Source organism: Anastrepha obliqua, chromosome 1 (assembly GCF_027943255.1).
Source record: "Anastrepha obliqua isolate idAnaObli1 chromosome 1, idAnaObli1_1.0, whole genome shotgun sequence".
NCBI lineage: Eukaryota > Metazoa > Arthropoda > Insecta > Diptera > Tephritidae > Anastrepha > Anastrepha obliqua.
The window spans coordinates 129,564,022-129,582,107 of record NC_072892.1 but is presented as its reverse complement, the minus strand read 5'-3'; the positions used below and the strand labels follow the sequence as shown (position 1 = coordinate 129,582,107).

Genomic DNA, 18,086 nt, shown 5'->3' with positions numbered 1-18,086 from the left:
CAAAGAAGATGCTCCAGGAATGCTTATCATATTTCCTGCAGTCATCTTTAAGGGTTAGATTTTGCTTGCAAGTATGCGCTGCAACTAGGCAGTGACCTCTTAATACAGCAACCAGAGTTCTGCAGTTCTTTCTACCGAACTATATAAACCATTTAGTATACCTATCGTCATATGCGCGTTTACACATGATCCTGGCAACTTTGCAATTGCTTAAACTGCCTTTCGCCTTTCTTAACGTTTGCTCCTTTAGTTATTTTGATTTGTGCACATAGGTTTAAGTACCTAACTTATTTGATCCCCTGCAAGTCTCGTGCCTCCTTTAACCATTCCGCCCACTGTCTCATTTCCCTCTATGTCTTTATGCCCCGGAACCCAATATACGGCCTACGGTTACGAGGGAGCTTGCTAATTGCTTCCTTGCATTTATGGACATTTTTGGATGATACACAGCATTATTTTATCGCTTTTATAGGTGCTTGGCTACATACATACGTAGAAGTTTATTGTGCAGTTAATTGTTGCATCTGTACATACAAGCCTGCTGCTTTCTTTACAGCAAAAATTTCAGTTTGAAACAGAGTGCAATAGGTAGGGAGTTTAAAAGACTTCTCGATGCTTAGGTACGTAGGTGAAATGGTTGGCACTCCTCAAGTAGCACTGAAGCGCCGTTTTGATACCACTATGAGACCTCCAACTGGAAGATATCTACAGCCAGCCAGAGCTGTTGATATAATGGAGAAGATTGATGGGATTTAAGTTGGCGCACTGCCCAAGGCTGTCGAAGAAAGGAGCACCCACTGACCTTAATCGTCTAGCTGCCAAGCCCGGACATTTACAGAGGAAGTGCCCAACAGTATCCTTCTCTGAAAGGTCCCCACAGTTTCTGAAATGGGGGTTAAATGGTAACCCTAGCTTTTCCGCGTGTGTGCCGATCGTCCAGTGACCGGTAAACATAGTTACGAGTTTGGAAATTGAGCGAGGAGTCCAAAGGACTTTCTGAGTTCTTCGTATATCGTATTGGGCCCAAAGGGTTTTCGAAATAGCGCATGAAGAAATGGAGCTCCATCTTTTCTGCGCTTACCTTAGAAATAATTTGTGCAGTTCCCCTTTAACAACTGTCAGGGGGATGCCGGTGACCGGATAGGAGGGCCCTGAGGCCAATTCAGTCACCTTCCTGGTAAGCTGATCAGCAATTTCATTTCTCTCTATGTTCCTATGTCCTGGCACCGAGATCAGATAAATGTTACCTGCACACTCAAGAGATTTGATCTCCTCCTTACAGCAGTTTACCACTTTCATTCTGCAACATAGTGTTCTCAGAGCCTTGATCGTGGATTGACTATGGGAGAAAATGTTAATATCTCCCTCGCTCCCGCGTTTCTGCGTTCCCTAAGCATTTTGTATGCCTATAGGATCGCAAAGACTTCAGCTTGAAAAACACTATCAGTATTCGGCAGTTTAAAGGAGATAGATAAATTGGCTGATTTAGAAAAAACCCCTGCTTCGACTCCCGATTCCATCTTGGAACCTTCAGTGAAGACAGAGGTGCAAGCTTCGGTGCAGATTTTCCCCTCGACCCAATCCTGCAGTAATGTGGGTCTAACAATTGCAGTATAGCACCAGTGCATGAGAGCGGATGAGAGCTCCCATGAGCTTCCAAACATCATTTCACCATGCGTTAAAAGCATTAGTGACCTTCTATACCCTCCCTTGACATTGGATTTCCACGTCCATTTATTGTCCACTATTACTTCTAGGTATTTAGTGCAGGATTTCAGCGATAGAGAGACGTCGTCGAGCGAGGGTAATGTCCATGCTGGAACTTTTTACTATATTTTGTTTTAATTTCAACGAATCAAAATTTTTAAAGTTAAATCTTTTGATAATTATTTAAACAAAATGATCGAAGGGTTAGAGGTAGTTAGAATTTTCAAGAACGTGTTTTTTTTTTTTGAATTTTCTTAAAGTATAATACCTTAAAAATATTGTGTGAAAATTTGAAGTGAATCCGACTTTTTGAGTTATTCTACAATTAACAAAAGGCGATCGGGCGCTCCGGAGGCAACAGCAAATCGATATCTTGGAAGCTGCTATGACGGCTGAAGAACTATTATATGGTGCAAGAATAGATGGCACAGTGTAAGTAATTAAATAATTCGTATAACTCTACATAAATCAAACGTAAAAACCGAGCTTAAACTTTTTTTCAAAAATTTCTATTTTTTTTAAATAATTGTGGGTTTTTTTCTCGAAAATCTGAAAAATATTTCCTGAGGCCACCATATTGTTACTTTTGAAAAAAAAGCTTCGATCAGGCACAAGATTATCTATTAATAAAACTAATTTCTCTTGTCCGATTGATTTTAGATAAATCTCCAAGGACTTTTGATGATTCCCGGAAGGGACTTCTGAGAAACGGGCTCCTTAATAGTTTTTTTGTGAAATTATGCTATGTTTTTATTTTTGTAAAATAAAGCAATTGATTAGCAAAAAAAAAATTTTTTTAAATCATCATTTTTCCGGGCCTCTGACTACCATTAACCCCTTGAATTTTTGGTTTGGTTAATCAACTAATCTAAATAATGTTTAAATTTTTATTTTATATAATTATCAAAACAATTCTTTTTCGTTTATTTTGTCATGCACCCCTGCCATCCCCAACTGGGCTCGTTACCTGACGCTGAAGTCCAGATATCTTGAAAAAATGTATGTAGGTATTTATTATCTCATTTGTTTCTTTTATTTGTCAAAATTTAGTATACATATGAATCATTTACTTAGATAAATGAGAAAAAATACAGGTTGGTTGAAAAATATTGAAATAATTATAATATTTAATTTACAAGCCTTTCGAAGTTAGCGTGTCAATGTATTTATTTATTTTTTTTTTTTTTTTTAATTTATAATTTAAATAACAGTATATGAAGTAGTAATAAAAAAATTTTGCTTTGGAAAATTTATCAGCAACAGAAATTCATAAAAAATGTTGGAGGCGTTACGGGATCTTGCTCCTTTATTTCCAAATGTACATCGAGGTGTTTTAAAGTTGAAATGTTGTCGTACAAGTTGAAGATAAACAACGTAGTGGACTTCTAAATAGTGCAAAAACACCAGAAATCATTGATCGAGAGCAAGAGTCCGATATTGCATTTGAAGATCTAATTTTGAGCAAAGTATGACAGACACTACCGATACAATAGATATCTCAGAAAACCGAATACTATATTTTTACATGAAGAATTACATATGGAAAAGCTGTTCGGAGAGTTAATATCGCATTTATTAACAATTAAAAAAAAAACTGTGGAAAATTATTTCTCAGAGCTTCGGGGAAATCATTACACAGATGGTATAGAATTATCGGAGTATCATTGCAATAACCGTATTGAAGTTCTGGCAGATTATATTCAATAAAAAAAGCAAATCTAATTGTACATCAACAAATACCGCTCTTATGAGCATCACTAATTGAAATATATACTCGTGTATGAGTGTGGGTAAAATCGTGTACTGCTATAAGCAAAATTAACAACAAGTGAAGTGAATGTGAGAAAATATGCCTCTGATGTTATACTCAACAACGAGTATCCCTGCAGGGAAAACCTGAATGGTGAAAGAAATTTCTAATTCCACACTATTTCGCCAATTGAGACTGACCGAGCGACATGCCAATGTTATTAAATAGAAGAGGAGGAGAAGGGAAAGGATATTTTATGAAGTGTTCAAACAAGTTGTTGATTTTATTATATCGGGAATTTTTTCAGCTGCATGAGAACTATCGATATCGATTGTAGTGTTTACGTTTTTGTGCAGTAAGGTTTGGCAAGTCATCATGAATCGTTTAACACTAGAACAACGTTTCGAAATTGTGAAGATTTACTTTGGAAAATATAGTATAAATCTTTTCGCGAAGTTCCGAAATGAGGAAGCAGCTGCCGATACAAGGCGCTATCGAGCAATGTTGATTGAATTTTTATTACTTAATTTAATTTGTTAAACATCGACGACATTTGAGCGGCGCGCCTTGCCACTCAGCACGCTTAAGAATCGATTTATTGCAATATTCTAGCCCCCATTAGCAGATTTGTTTTGATTAGCTGCTAACCGGCAGTTTATCTTTTGTTAAACTTGATCGGAAGAAGAGATCTTCACCACCCAGACATTGAGAAATTACTTTTTGGGACATCTACTAATTATGTTCTGATTAAACGCTTAATAGAACATCGAGAAAACAACCCAGGGTATTGTATACCAAAAACTGAAACAAAACAATGTGCAAACCCAACCAAACCAATGCGCTATTTACCCTCTCTCTTCTTCACGTTTGATGAGGTGTTTCTGTAAGTATTTGTAAGATATTTCTACCGAAAAATTTAGTATTTTTTTAGCATAAAGTCATATAAAGGGTGATTTTTTAAGAGCTATAGGAAGGTTTTTCAAAAAAACACACGTAAAATTCAGAAAAATACATGAAATTTTTATTTAAATCAATAGTACAGTCCATATATTTAATGTTTGAAGATTATTTCATGCAAATGTTGACCGCAAATGGTCCATCCGCTTAGTGTAATTTTGGCATACTCTTTTCAATGTTTCGGCCAGGCTTGTCTGAATAGACATGAGCTTTAACATAGCCCCACAAAAATAATCTAAAGGCGTTATATCGCACGATCTGGGTGACCAATTGACAGGTCCCGAACGTGAAATAAAATGTTCACCGAACTCGCCTCTCAACAAGTGAATTGTTACGCGTGCTGTGTGGCATGTGGCACCGTCTTGCTGAAACCACATGCCATGCAAGTCAAGCTCTTGTTGGATATCATTTCACGGTAGCGCTCACCATTCACAGTTACGTTACGATTCGCAGCATCTTTGAAGAAGTACGGTCCAATGATACCTCCAGCCCATAAACCGCACCAAACTGTGACCTTTTCTGGATACATTGGTAGCTTTTGCAATTCTTTTGACTGATCTTCACTCCAAAATCGACAATTCTGCTTATTTACGTACCCATTGATCCAAAAATGAGCTTCGTCGCTGAACACAATTTTTCGATAAAAAAGTGGATCTTAAACTTTCTTAACAGAACACGCATTTTTATAATAAAATTCTATGATTTGCAAGCGTTGTTCGTTTGTAAGACGATTCATGGTTAAATTACAGACCAAACTGAAGATGTTTGACAGGGAAACAAAACACGAATCATGCGTCAGCTGTTTAAACTAACTGTTTAAAAAGAGAATAGCTAAAAAATCACCCTTTGCTTGTATAACGTTTTTACTTAGGAGTCTTATTTGTTCTTTTTTCAGTGAGTTGAAGAATTCATCTCGCCAAACAGATAGAATTAACTCGTGAAAATTTTCGTGATTTATGATTTTCGACGTGGATTAACGGTACAGGGGCCAATTGATCAACTTACTTCAGCTTTCAGCGTTGAAGCACCACATTTGGTCACAGTGAAATGCTGGTATAACGACCGTTGAAAAGATTTGTTATCGTTGGATATCGCAAAATTTGGCAATTGCCCAGAACAGGACTCGTGTCGATTGGTGTAAAGAAATGTTGAAGAAATTCAGCCGCGGTCGTTTAAAGCATGTCTATGACATCGTAACAGGTGGCAGATCTTGGGTCCGTGCATATGAGACGGAAACAAAACAGCAATCGACAGTATGAGTGCTCCAAGACGAGTTTAATTTAGCAAAAGTCGTTCATGGAAGAAGCACCCCAAAGCAAATGGTCGCCAGAGTTTTATGCGAAAATCTGGTCGTGTCGCAGCTGTAACACTAGAGAAACTTAAAATAGTTAATTCTAAGTGGTATACAATCATTTATTTGCTAGAAGTTAAGAAGAACCAACCGCCGAAAACGAAGTATCCACGAACTCTCACGTATCGGCTCATACAAGAGAGTTTTTGAGCATTCAAAATATCGAATTAATGGTTCATCCGCCTTACTACACCCTTGATTTGGCACCTAATGTTTTTTTTTTGTTGATTGTTACCGAACTCCCCATTGCAGATGCTTTGAAGACCTTTCAGAGAAGAAGACTGTTGAGCACTTTCACTGTAAATGTCCGGGTTTGGCAGCAAGACGATTAAGGTCACTGGGTGCTCCTTTCCTCGACAGCTTGAAGCAGTGCGCCTACCTAAATAAACAGCTCTGGCTGGCTGTAAATATGTGCCTGTTGGAGGTCTCAAAACGGTATCAAAATGGCGCTTTAGTGCTACTTGAGGAGTGCCAGATTGGTACTGGAACCATTTCACCTACCTTAAAATGCGAGCTCCATGGTTTTCAACGCCAGAAGAAGCTTTTGAAGCCATTAAACAGCTCGTTTTGGAGGTAGCCACTTCTGAGTGACAAAAAAGTGCTTTGAAAATTGGTTCAAGCGAACGCAAAAGTGTATTGATTTCCACAGAGAATATTTTTAAAAACAGTAAAGCCACTTTCATTATTATTTTACTGTGTTTTTATTGTTGTGGCCACCGTAGCCGAATGGGTTGGTGCGTGACTACCATTCGGAATTCACAGAGAGAACGTCGGTTCGAATCTCGGTGAAACACCAAAATTAAGAAAAACATTTTTCTAATAGCGGTCGCCCCTCGGCAGGCAATGCCAAGCCTCCGAGTGTATTTCTGCCATGAAAAAGCTCCTCATAAAAATATCTGCCAAAAAGGGTGTACGCGCCAATTATATATATATATATGTATATATATATTGTTGTGTGCAAAATCTAAAAGTAACCTTCGGGGAATAACTACTTAAATGGCAATAAATATTAAATACAGGCTTCTTAAAACTTTTTTATCGAATTTTATTGAAAAGAATGTTCGTATAATATAAACGAGCTCTGAAGAACAAAAGTCTGATTTTATTCAATGTCTTATTTGTTTATCGTCTGGAAAAAAAAAAAAAAAAGATTCCTCATAAGAATCGCAGTTGGCACAAATGAAGTAGTTGCAACCTTGCATGCCGACACGTTTCAAATTTTATGGAATGTCGCAAGTGTTGCGAATTGCCTCACAAACCTCTCTCTGCGTTTCTATATTTTTAAACATATTCGAAATAATACAAAAGTATTAACTTATCGAACAAGTTAAAAGAATACACAAAACAATGATGAAAATCAAGTTCGTGAAAGTTCAATTGATTTTCTTACAGCGACACAGCGAAAGATTGCATTTACTTATGTGGAAACCAAGGCACTGTGCACTGAATCAGATGGCAGTACAGGGTCCGGCACTCCGAAGTGTTACCAATTAAAAGGGCCATAAATTTAGTTTTAAAACTACTTCTATTCAATTCAAAGTAAAGAATGTGTGAAAATAATACAAAATTAAGAATCAATTTACTTCTGCTCGATATGACCACCTTTTGCCTAGACTATGGCCTTGAGATGCTTCAAAAACGAATCGCAAGTTGCCCGAATGTGACTTGCAGGTATTTTGGCCCACTCGCGGACTATGGCTTTTTTCAGCACCTCAAGACTGGTGAATCTTTTAGTTCGGGCCTCGTTCTCCAAAATAGTCCAAAGAGAAGCCCATTGAGAGCCATTGTTTGGACGTTATGAAGTTCGGAACATTGTCTTTTAGCCATGATTCACTCGAGCTTTGTGATCTGCCACCGAAATGTTTGTCTGCCCACGGCTTCAAAGCAACCTCCAGAATACTTTCCCGATAATATTTTGCATTTACCTTGACACCAGGCTCGATGAAAATGATTGTAGAGCGCCTATCTGCGGCAACAGCGACTCGAACCATTATATGTGGCGGGTGCTGCCCCCTGATGGCCAATCGATGACTCAAATTCTCGTATGAACGATCGGTTAAACTAACCATATCGTTTTGGAAGTTTACGAATTGATCAATTTGAAAAATTTTATCGTCAGAAAACACAATGTTCGGGAATTGACCGCTTTCGGTTAAGAGAAACAACTCTTTCGCTCTCTCAAGTCTGACTTGTTGCTGCTTTGGTGTGAGATCATGCGCTTTTTGGATCTTGTAAGGCTTGAATTTGAGATAATTTTTCAGTATGCGGCGGATGCTGCGGTCAGATATTTTCAGTTTTTTCGCCATTTGATTGCCACTTCGTCGAGGATTTCGCTCAAGTCGCTTCTTCACTTTTTGAACCATTTCATGTGATGTTGCAGTCTTGTGATGACCACCTCCATGACGTTTCGGGATGCTACCAGTATCATTGCAATGAGTAATGGTGCGATAAACAAAAACTTTATTTACTTTAAAATGCTCGAGCACACAAATATTCGCTGGTTGTGAGGGTTTCCAGCCAAATATAATGCAATCACATTATTACGTTTGAAATCCATTACTGATTTCCTTTTTTCGCATTTACTCTCGGGAAAATGCTTCCGTGCGCTTGTAAACAATACTCTGAACTGTCATTTAGCCAACTAACAGACAGTTGCTACCCGTGCATCAGCTGCGCGAGCGATCTGCAGTTGGTTACACTTCGAGCGGCGGACCTTCTAGGCGGTTTCCAGATGGCCATATATTAATGATAAAAATAAATATTATGTTTTTTTCATAATAGAAAACTAAATAGGATAAAAATAAAACTTTTGCTTTCCCAAGGAATATAAACATGGACATAATAAAAATACGCCAATGAACTTTTTTTAACGCCTATAGTGACAACAGTACCAGCACAATGCTAGATTACACTTTTTATTTAAATTTCTGAAAAACTAAATATTATACTCGTATGAGTATAGCATAAATTGCATCCACTGGGAAGGAGATGCAGAACTGTCTCTGAAAGAGCGCGCACTTTAGTTGAGTTGGTCTAAATTCACTTAAATCACACAAATGGATTTTCATGCATGGGTCCATATACATATACATTTATATGTAATATATTATACTTATATATAACGTATGCAAAAACAAATATGTATGTATTGTACGATTATACTGAATAGCCTACTTCGCCGTGTCTATAGCAGAGAGAAATACTCGTACGATAACAAATTGGAAATGTAACGCAAAATTAAATGTATGACACATCCATTACAATTTCCAGAGGAGTCGCAATAAGTGATATGAAAGCTACAGACGATATGCAAATTGTCAACAGAACGGAAAATGAAAATAAAAATCGTGATAAAAAAATTAAAACATTTCCATAGAACGTAAATGTTAATTAAGTCAATAAGAAAGCACTTAAACGATATGATAATTAGACGCAAACTGCAAACAATGAAAACTTTTCATTTCGTTAATAAAGTAAAAAAGCAATAAAGCGGATTTTTTTATGATTGAGCCAGTGTCTTGCAATATTTGAGAAAAACCGAAACAAGAGCACAATCTCTGTCACATAGCATTTATTGATCGTACTTTCATAAAATACAGCATAAACCGTTACACGCCATGCGTTTAAGAAAACGAAATGCCAACTGTATTCGAATAGCGATTCAAAAATCAGTCAGGCCTTAAAAAACATAAAGTTACAGTTTGTCTAATGAAAGCGTGGTAAAAAATACTTATTGTGCAATTTGTTTAGTTGGTTGATTGGTTGGTTAGAGTGGTGATTCATCCAGAATCCAACTAGCGCTTTCGCACTATTTTGTTGCCACATCCTCGTTACCAACTTGTTCACCCGTTATTTACGACATGACTATATCCAGTCTGTGCGGTTAAGGAACCTTATTAGGTTGCTTACATCTAAGCCAGACAGTTGTTCATAGTGTGACAGTCCATAGGGCAGGGCATTCACAGAGGAAGTGGAAGATTGTTTCTTTTTTCCGGTTGTTGTGAAGGATGCCCATTTTGCCTGCTTGTTCTCCGACAGACCAAAAGCAAGTTATGACTGCCTTGAGTCTCCAGGCGTCCCGTCGTTTCCTGTGTGTCAATGGTGACGTTTGCATGTGGCTGTAGGTGAGCCATAACGTTCTGCTAATTTTGCATTTCGTCTGGTCTTTCCATCTACAATCCGCGACTCGGAGGTATTTTTGGGAAATTGTACTCTTAACTGCACCTAATGTTGTGAATACCGATTCTCCAAGAGCGTTCTTCGTGACAGATCCCTCACTTGCTTCGTTACCTTCAATATTCCGATGTCCCCGTACCCAGATTAATGTAACATTATGGTTTTCACTGAAGGTGGAAAGGCTATTTCTACTTTTTTCCACCACCATAGAGGTTATTGTAGGTGAATCCAGTGCCTGGATTGCAGCTTGGCTATCCTAAAGACTAGCGATCTTGCCCTTAAAAGAGAAATCTGCGATTAGTAGCCTACAAGCTTCCTCAATTCCCAGTACTACCGCCTGGAAGACACTGCAGGCATTAGAGAGACGCACAGATTTTTCAATTTTAACTCTATGAGAATATATATCAGCTCCAACACCACAATCCATTTTAGAGCCGTGTGTGTAGACTGTAGTGTCGAAGTTTTTTAGTGAGAATCCCTTACTCCATTTGTCCTTAGATGGAAAGAGAGTGACAAAACTCCTATTGAATGTTACCGTCGGAACGATGTAGTCAGTCCTCGCCGAGGTTAACTGAGTTTGTCCCAATAATAGACTTGCGTGATCATAAGTTTTTTCTTTCCAGCGACCCGCTTGATTTAACCGTCTGCTTTATATGTAGGTCTATTGGAATAACGTGTGTTAGTGTGTTGAAGGCCTCCCTAAGACATGATCTGATTTCACCGACCGTTATTGCCAAGGCTGATCTTTGTATTCTGCCGAGTAGTTTGATGTTGTATTCTCTCTCCAGAGCTTTCCACCAAACTACCGAGCCATACGTTAAAATTGGTCGTATAACCGCCTTATACAATCATAATGTATACTTGGGTTGAAGACCCCATCTTCTTCCACGCATACGTTTTTACGTTCCTTAGCCAGCCTGTAGTCGAAGAGTTAAGCTCGCCTAGCGCCCTTTGAATTATCCCACTGATCGTATTGGGACGCAGTCCTGATGCCATTAACACCACATCATCAACGTACGCGACCACTTTTACCCCACCTCCATTCAGTTTTATTAAGATTTTACTAATAACACATAACCAGAGAAGTGAAGATAATACTCTCCCCTGTGGAGTGCCCCTGTGGACTCTCTTGGTTGTGTTGATATTACACATATTAGCTCTAATGATCCTGGTTTCTAGCATAGAGATGATCCAATTGCTGATACAATTTTCCACCCCTAAGTCGCGCGTTGGATAGTATAAGTGCTAACGTTATTAAATGCGCCTTCTTTGTCAAGAGAAGCTGCCATGGTATACTGTTTGCTTGCTAGAGGCCCCTCTATTGTTCGTATTACCTCGTGAAGCGCTGCAATTTGTTAGTTTTTGGAGAAATTCGGAAAGCGTACGTTGTTTCGTATGAAAAACGATATGAAGCAGTGTTTCTTTGTACACACCCTAAATATCTAAAAATTTCACGTGCATCTGCAGCAAAATATTTGCTGCTACGGTGCACCGAAGTTGAAAACGTTGAAGAGTTACGCGGACGAAGCTCACAAAAAAAAAATATCTCTCCAAAGCAGAATTCTGATTCATTGATTTGTTTGTGACACAGTCGAACTTATCGTTGCGTGAAGCTGATGCAGTTTTAAGGAAAGTAGTGTTAATGTATCCAAAGACACAATGTATCAAGGACATTTCTATGCAGAAGTCCTCAAATTTCAGAGAACATCGCAAGATACATGGGGGCTAAGGCAAATTCAGAACGAAATTGGGCAAACGTAATATCCACGGTTGAATCTTCCTTTTGGGCGAATGGTTACATACGTCGGTCCTGGTGTTCTGCTGATAATCGACAACTTCAACGAACTGTTAAGCATCGAGTTAAGATTCATGTTTAGGCCTGCTTCTGCGAAAAAGGATTTGGCCTTTTATTTCTGTTTACCGCTGTAAACTGTGAAATTCTTCAAGTACTAATTTTACAATTTCCAATAATAATTTGCATTAACTTCAGAGTAGTCAGTGCAAGGTAGTCCGCATTGAAATATAACCAGTCTACTTATTTTGAAGCATTTTTTTAGGTATTTACTTAAATTATGCGCTGAACCAAATACACACTTTATTTTACCTATTTCTAAATAAATGACGTAAGATTAACCAGTTCGTATAATACAAAAATGCTGACGAAAAAGCAACAAACGCGATTTACTAAAATTAAGTATGTAAAAAAAGGTGGACTTGCAAAAATTTTGATACATACAAATTTATTGTTCAAAAGAACTGCATCGCATGAATGATTTAACAATTTATTGTACAATCTACTTGCATTTTACAAATATTACAAAAAGAACTTCCAACAAATACTTGAGGTATGCACCACTGCAAGCAATTCGCGCGGCTTCTATTCGGCAGGTGTAGGCAAGGAAATTTAATTTTTCCCTAACAGTGGACGCCCTCAGAAACTCTGAGTGCATTAAGTTCCATTAAAAATCTTCTCATACATCTCATCTGTCGTTCGGAGGCAGCAAATTTAAGCTCCTCCCTTTTAGGATAATATCAGCATCCACTCAATTAACTGGAGGAATATCTAGACTGTGCACATAAAAAAGACTGTATTGCCAATCTTATATAATCATGCATCCTAGTACATATTTAACCATATACTTATGTATATGTACTTGTCTCCAATCAAAACTGCACATCTGCATGCATTATAAAATATATTCAATTCAATATTCTCAGTCTCACAACGCCAAAACCGATGCCTAAAATAGGCATCATTTTTATAATTATATGAAGAATTATGTGCATATGCACATTTATGTATATATTTTCAATGATAACGAAATTGCATTTCAAATTAGCCAAGTTCAATTATAATCTTTGAATTTATTTACTTTGTACTATGCCTAGGCTGTTTAGCTAAGCAAACAAACAAAAGAAAAACGGATTTTCAAATTGATTGACGTAGGCGAATAGTAAGAAATCAAGAGAAAAACCGGAGGCCTCAACACAGAAAGCATATCAATAAAGTCTAATAGCTGATAAGTCTCTTTACAACTGTCTTATCGAAATGATTTTTATTAATGTGTGACCTCATTATAGCAAAATTATTTACACAATTACAAAAAATTTTACAAAAAAATTACAGGGTGCGCACGGTATTTGAGGACAACTTGAGAGTAAAACTAATTAGCTCTTATTTTGAACAAAATTTAATGAAATTTCTAAAATTTTCTACACAAAACTGACCTATGGACTAAAAGGTCCCGGGCCTAACACATGGATGGTACTAATTTTATTGCATTCACCACTTTTTCAGTCAGTACTAACCTTAAAAAGACAGCTGTTAAAATTTTATGAATTAGTTCATGAGTTATTGTGCTGAGAGTGACGCTTCTTTCGTTATTTTCAAAACAATGAATCAAAAAGAATTTCAGAATTTCATCAGAAATAACAATAAAACGATGGTTTGTTGACTTCAAACGTGGTCGTAGAGACCCCGACGTCCAAATGAGGCGGTAACACCAGACAGCATAAAAAAATACACAAAATCGTTTTGAATGATCGAAAAGTTAAGTTGCGTGCGTTAAATGGCATCATAAAGATATGAAAAGAACGTCTTGGCTTTATGCTGCATGAGCATTTGACTATGAAAAATCTCTGTTCAAAGTGGGTGCTGCATTTGCTCACTTTCAAGACAACGCACCGCTTCACAATGTCAATCAAAACAATGGCAAAACTACATGAATCGAACTTTGAATTGATCCCAAATCCACCGTATTCGCCAGATTTGACTTCCAGCGACTACTGGCTGTTCGCAGACCTGAAACAAAATGCTCTGTATGAGCTTTACGGCGACATAGACATAGCACAGGAAATGAAGAACCAGTGGCTACGTTGGCTGGGTCATGTCGTCCGAATGGATACAAACGCTGCGGGTTTGAAAGTATTCGATGCGGTACCAGCTGGTGGTAGCAGAGGAAGAGGCAGGTCTCCATTCGATCGGAAGGATCAGGTGAAGAAGAACTTGGCTTCACTTGGTGTGTCCAACTGGCGCCGGTTAGCACGAGAAAGAAACGACTCACGTGCTTTATTAAACTCGGCCAAAATCGCGTAAGCGGTTATCACGCCAATCAAAAAGAAGAAAAGAAAATTATTTTAAGTGGGGGTTTATAGGTTTATAAAGGGTTTTTCAATAAGGGCGGGTAGATGTTGAAATGGAATAAAACAAGCTGTGTGTGAGCTATTGACAAAATTATTTTTTTATTTGAAAGGCGCATATATGCCATTAAGTGTGGAATATGACATCATTCAAATGCCCGCCTCGGCTTCTTACGGTGGAACGGATCCGAGTGGTCCAATTTTCAAAGACTCTTCCGCATAGATCCGGCTGAATTTGAGCGATGGCCTGTGTTATGTTCACCTTTAGAGCATCGGTCGATTGTGGTTTATTTGCATAGACCTGAGACTTCAAGAAACCCCAAAGGAAAAAGTCTAGCGGGGTCAAATCGCATGACCTTGGTGGCCAATTCACATCACCCCTGCGAGAGATAACCTTACCCTCAAATCGTTCATGCAGAATGTTAATCGTGGCGTTTGCTGTGTGGCACGTAGCGCACATATCATCACATATCATCTAGGCCCATATGGTTCAATATGGGCCATAAGAAATTGGTTATCATCGTTGTGTAGCACTCGCTGTTGACGGTGACCGCATCACCAACGTCGTTTTCAAAAAAGTACGGACCAATGACGCCGCCGGCCCGAAATCCACACCAAACGGTAACTTTTTGAGGATGCATTATCACCTGGTGAACCTCGTGTGGATTGGTGTCGTCCCATATACGGCAATTTTGTTTGTTAACACAGCCATTCATCCAAAAATGCGCCTCGTCACTAAAGATGATTTTTCGCCCAAAACTGGGGTTCTCTTCCAAACGATTCGAAGCCCAGTCAGCGAACAAACGGCGTTGACTATGGTCATCAACTTTGAGCTCCTGGGTCAGTTGGATCTTGTACGGGTGTAGGCCCAAGTCCCAACGCAAAATTCACCAAGTTGAAGTCTGCGAAAGGCCAAGTTCTTGTGCACGGCGAGGAATAGACTGCCTCGGGTTCTGCTGTACACTTTCACGGACCGCGGCAATGTTCTCGGCTGATCTTGCGTTCCTTGAACGTACGGGTGTTGGCTGATTATTTACTGACCCGATCGTCTCAAATTTGGCCACCAAACGTTGAAGAGTCGACTTTGAAGGGCTACCACGTCTACCGAAAAATGGGCGCAATGCGCGCAACGTTTGCGTTAATGAACACTCATTTTGATAATAAAGTTTTATCATTTGAACGTGCTGTTCAATCGTGTAACTTGCCATGATGATTTGGCATAAACAACTAAATAATAAACAAAATATTTGACAGATGTCACCAAAACAAAATGGCTGCCACAGCGCCCAAATCGACCCGCGCCAATTGAAAAACCCTTTATAACAACGCACCAGCTCCCATCTCAGGAGTTATGGTCGAAAAACTAATGGAAATGAGTTCCAACTCGTTCCACATCCCCCCTATTCTCCAGACTTGACTCCCCCGGGCTACTATTTGTTCCCCAATCTGAAGAAATGGCTGGCCGGCAAAAGATTTTATTTAAACGAGGAGGTGATTGTAGAAACGAATACCTTTTTTCAGACTTGTACAAATCCTATTATTCAGAAGGGTTTAACAAACAGCCTTGGCCGAAGAGTATATGCTTAAAAGCAGATTATGACGAAAAATAAAAAAGGTTTACCCCAAGCAATTAAGTAGTTTTTATTTTTGCACTGACTTTCCAAACGACCTCGTAATATTTTCTAAAATGTATAGTCTGTCATAATATCAAGTTCATTGACTTCAGAATAAAATAAGTAAATTAAATTAAATTAACAATAAATAAACAAATTGAAAGCAAGAAGTTGACACTCAACCGATGTAATTAGGATGATTGGCGATGGTTATGGAGGATTGGGATGACCAGCGGTGAAGACACATATTTTTCTTTATAACTCAATGCGTATTTTATCAATTGCAAGAAAGAAGCTACTTAAACAATAAATATTTACAATTAATATCGTAGCGATAAAGAGGCACTCGAAAAGTATACTTCACAATATTCGCAAGAATGGTGTCAAGTTGTTGCTTAAATGCCAGAGCATACCTATAATTGGCTCCTAAAGTGACGGACACTGGAGCCTCAAAAAAATAAAAACAAACCGGTACAAACAAAAACTATGAAATTTGAAAACATAATTATCAATAAAAACATATGTATATGTATATATATTTTTTTGTTGCAAATACATACAAATATGGATATGCAAATACAAAAAAACTACGCATTAAGCCAAAACTAAATTTCTTAGCCGCGCATTTTAAGCCACTAATGCATATTATATCAGAAATATGTACGTAGTATTCCATGAGACATAGCCGCAGTTTAATTTTTATTTCGCATTATTGCGCTGAATATTTTACTGTTTAGACAATACTTTACTGTTACTTTATTTATTATTAAAAAAAATATTTGTTGCGAGCAACGAATTTAATATGAAAAGAAACCCAAAATAATTTATATGGTGTTTGAAAAAAAAATTGTTAAAAAAACCAAACTAGAAAATATTGAAAAAAAGGTTGAAATATAAAACTGGTTTGAGCAGCACTTCGTAGAAATTATGAATCGCAACGCTGGATCAGAAGGCACAGCATTTTAATATTGATCGATTATGCATCTAAATTATTTTTTATATCCCAATACAGCGGTAGAAGTAGAAGCTTATGAGAAGACTAAAAATCGCGAGTGACTGACACGAACAACACGCAACATCGGATCTTCAGGAAACACTTTCACATCCGTCGACATTATCTACGAAGCGAGTTAAGGAATGATTTCATTCACAAATAATGAATAAAAATAGTTAAGTAAATTCTAAGTATATTCATGTAGGACTGAACAAATCTACCATATTTCAAGAATAACAAAAATAAACATATTGTAAGAAAAACAAGAGATAAACATGTTTTTCCTAAACAGCAAATAAAGAAACTAATATACAAGTCGTGTACCTGAAACAGTAAGATGAGGTATATGTATAAATACGACTGTCGTAGTGTTAAGAACTACCTAAAAATAAAATACATAAAAATAAATTTTTATATTTTTCCAAAGACAAGCAAGTCTTTAAGTATCAACCAAGTCTTTAACTAACGCGGCTGACAATTTTGCAAATAAAGGTACTTAGTGATTACTCCGCATCTATTTACTGATAGCGCAAGTTGGGTGACGCATTTTTAGTAAAAAAAAGCACCCCCTTTTTATTTAGTTCGTGAATAGTTATCACTGGAGCCACTAACAACGCCGTGCCAAAGGAAACTGAAAATTCCCGCAATTTGGAATTCAGCGCGCTGATTAAATTTCTTGTTTTGAAAAAGGAGATACCATGAAACTAATTTTTGAAGAAATGACAACAGCAACAACAACTACCAAAGAATATATCAGAAAAGTCGAGCAATTTGTGCTGAAGAGCTACAGATCAGCATAGAATAAATTGGAAACATTTTACTGGGATAATTTCCCATAAAAAAGTAGTGTTGGTTGGTAGAAAAGTCAGCAAAAAAATGCAAAGTAGAAAATTCCGTGTTAAAGCTTATGATTACCGTCTTCTGGTACAGTGAAATATTTAATTTTATTAGTGAATTACTAAAGTCCAGACCAGACTTCTAGTGACTTTCCTTTTTTTGAAAATTCAAAAAAGGCGTTTGGAAACGAAGATATTCCGACGACAATTGCGGTGAAAAGCAATTTTGAAGAATATTTTTTAAGGTATAAAAAACTATAAGCACGATATGAAAAGTATATTTCGACAGAGGGGGCTCACATTGAAAATTATAAAATATGTTTTTCATTTACTAAGTACCTTAGTTCGCGAGCTCATCGACTGTTCCTTGCATGACCAAAGCAGAATTAGCGGTAACTTTGAATTGGTTCATCACAAACGGTCGTAGGTAACCGTTTTTGGATGAGCTCGGGCATACTTGCAGGCTCAACACAGCCATAATCCAATTACTTATATGCCAGCTAGTGAACCTCCCACGCAAACAAAAACAGAGCAAAATTAGCAAACTTGTTATTCTAAAACC

The 18,086-nt window shown here is 37.7% G+C and overlaps 1 protein-coding gene across 1 annotated transcript in view; it reads right to left on the bottom strand.

Annotated features, from left to right (window-relative positions):
• The window catches only part of LOC129236093 (UNC93-like protein MFSD11), a 59,375-nt gene that overhangs the window by 8,962 nt on the left and 32,327 nt on the right, over window positions 1-18,086 (bottom strand). The window lies entirely within an intron of this gene.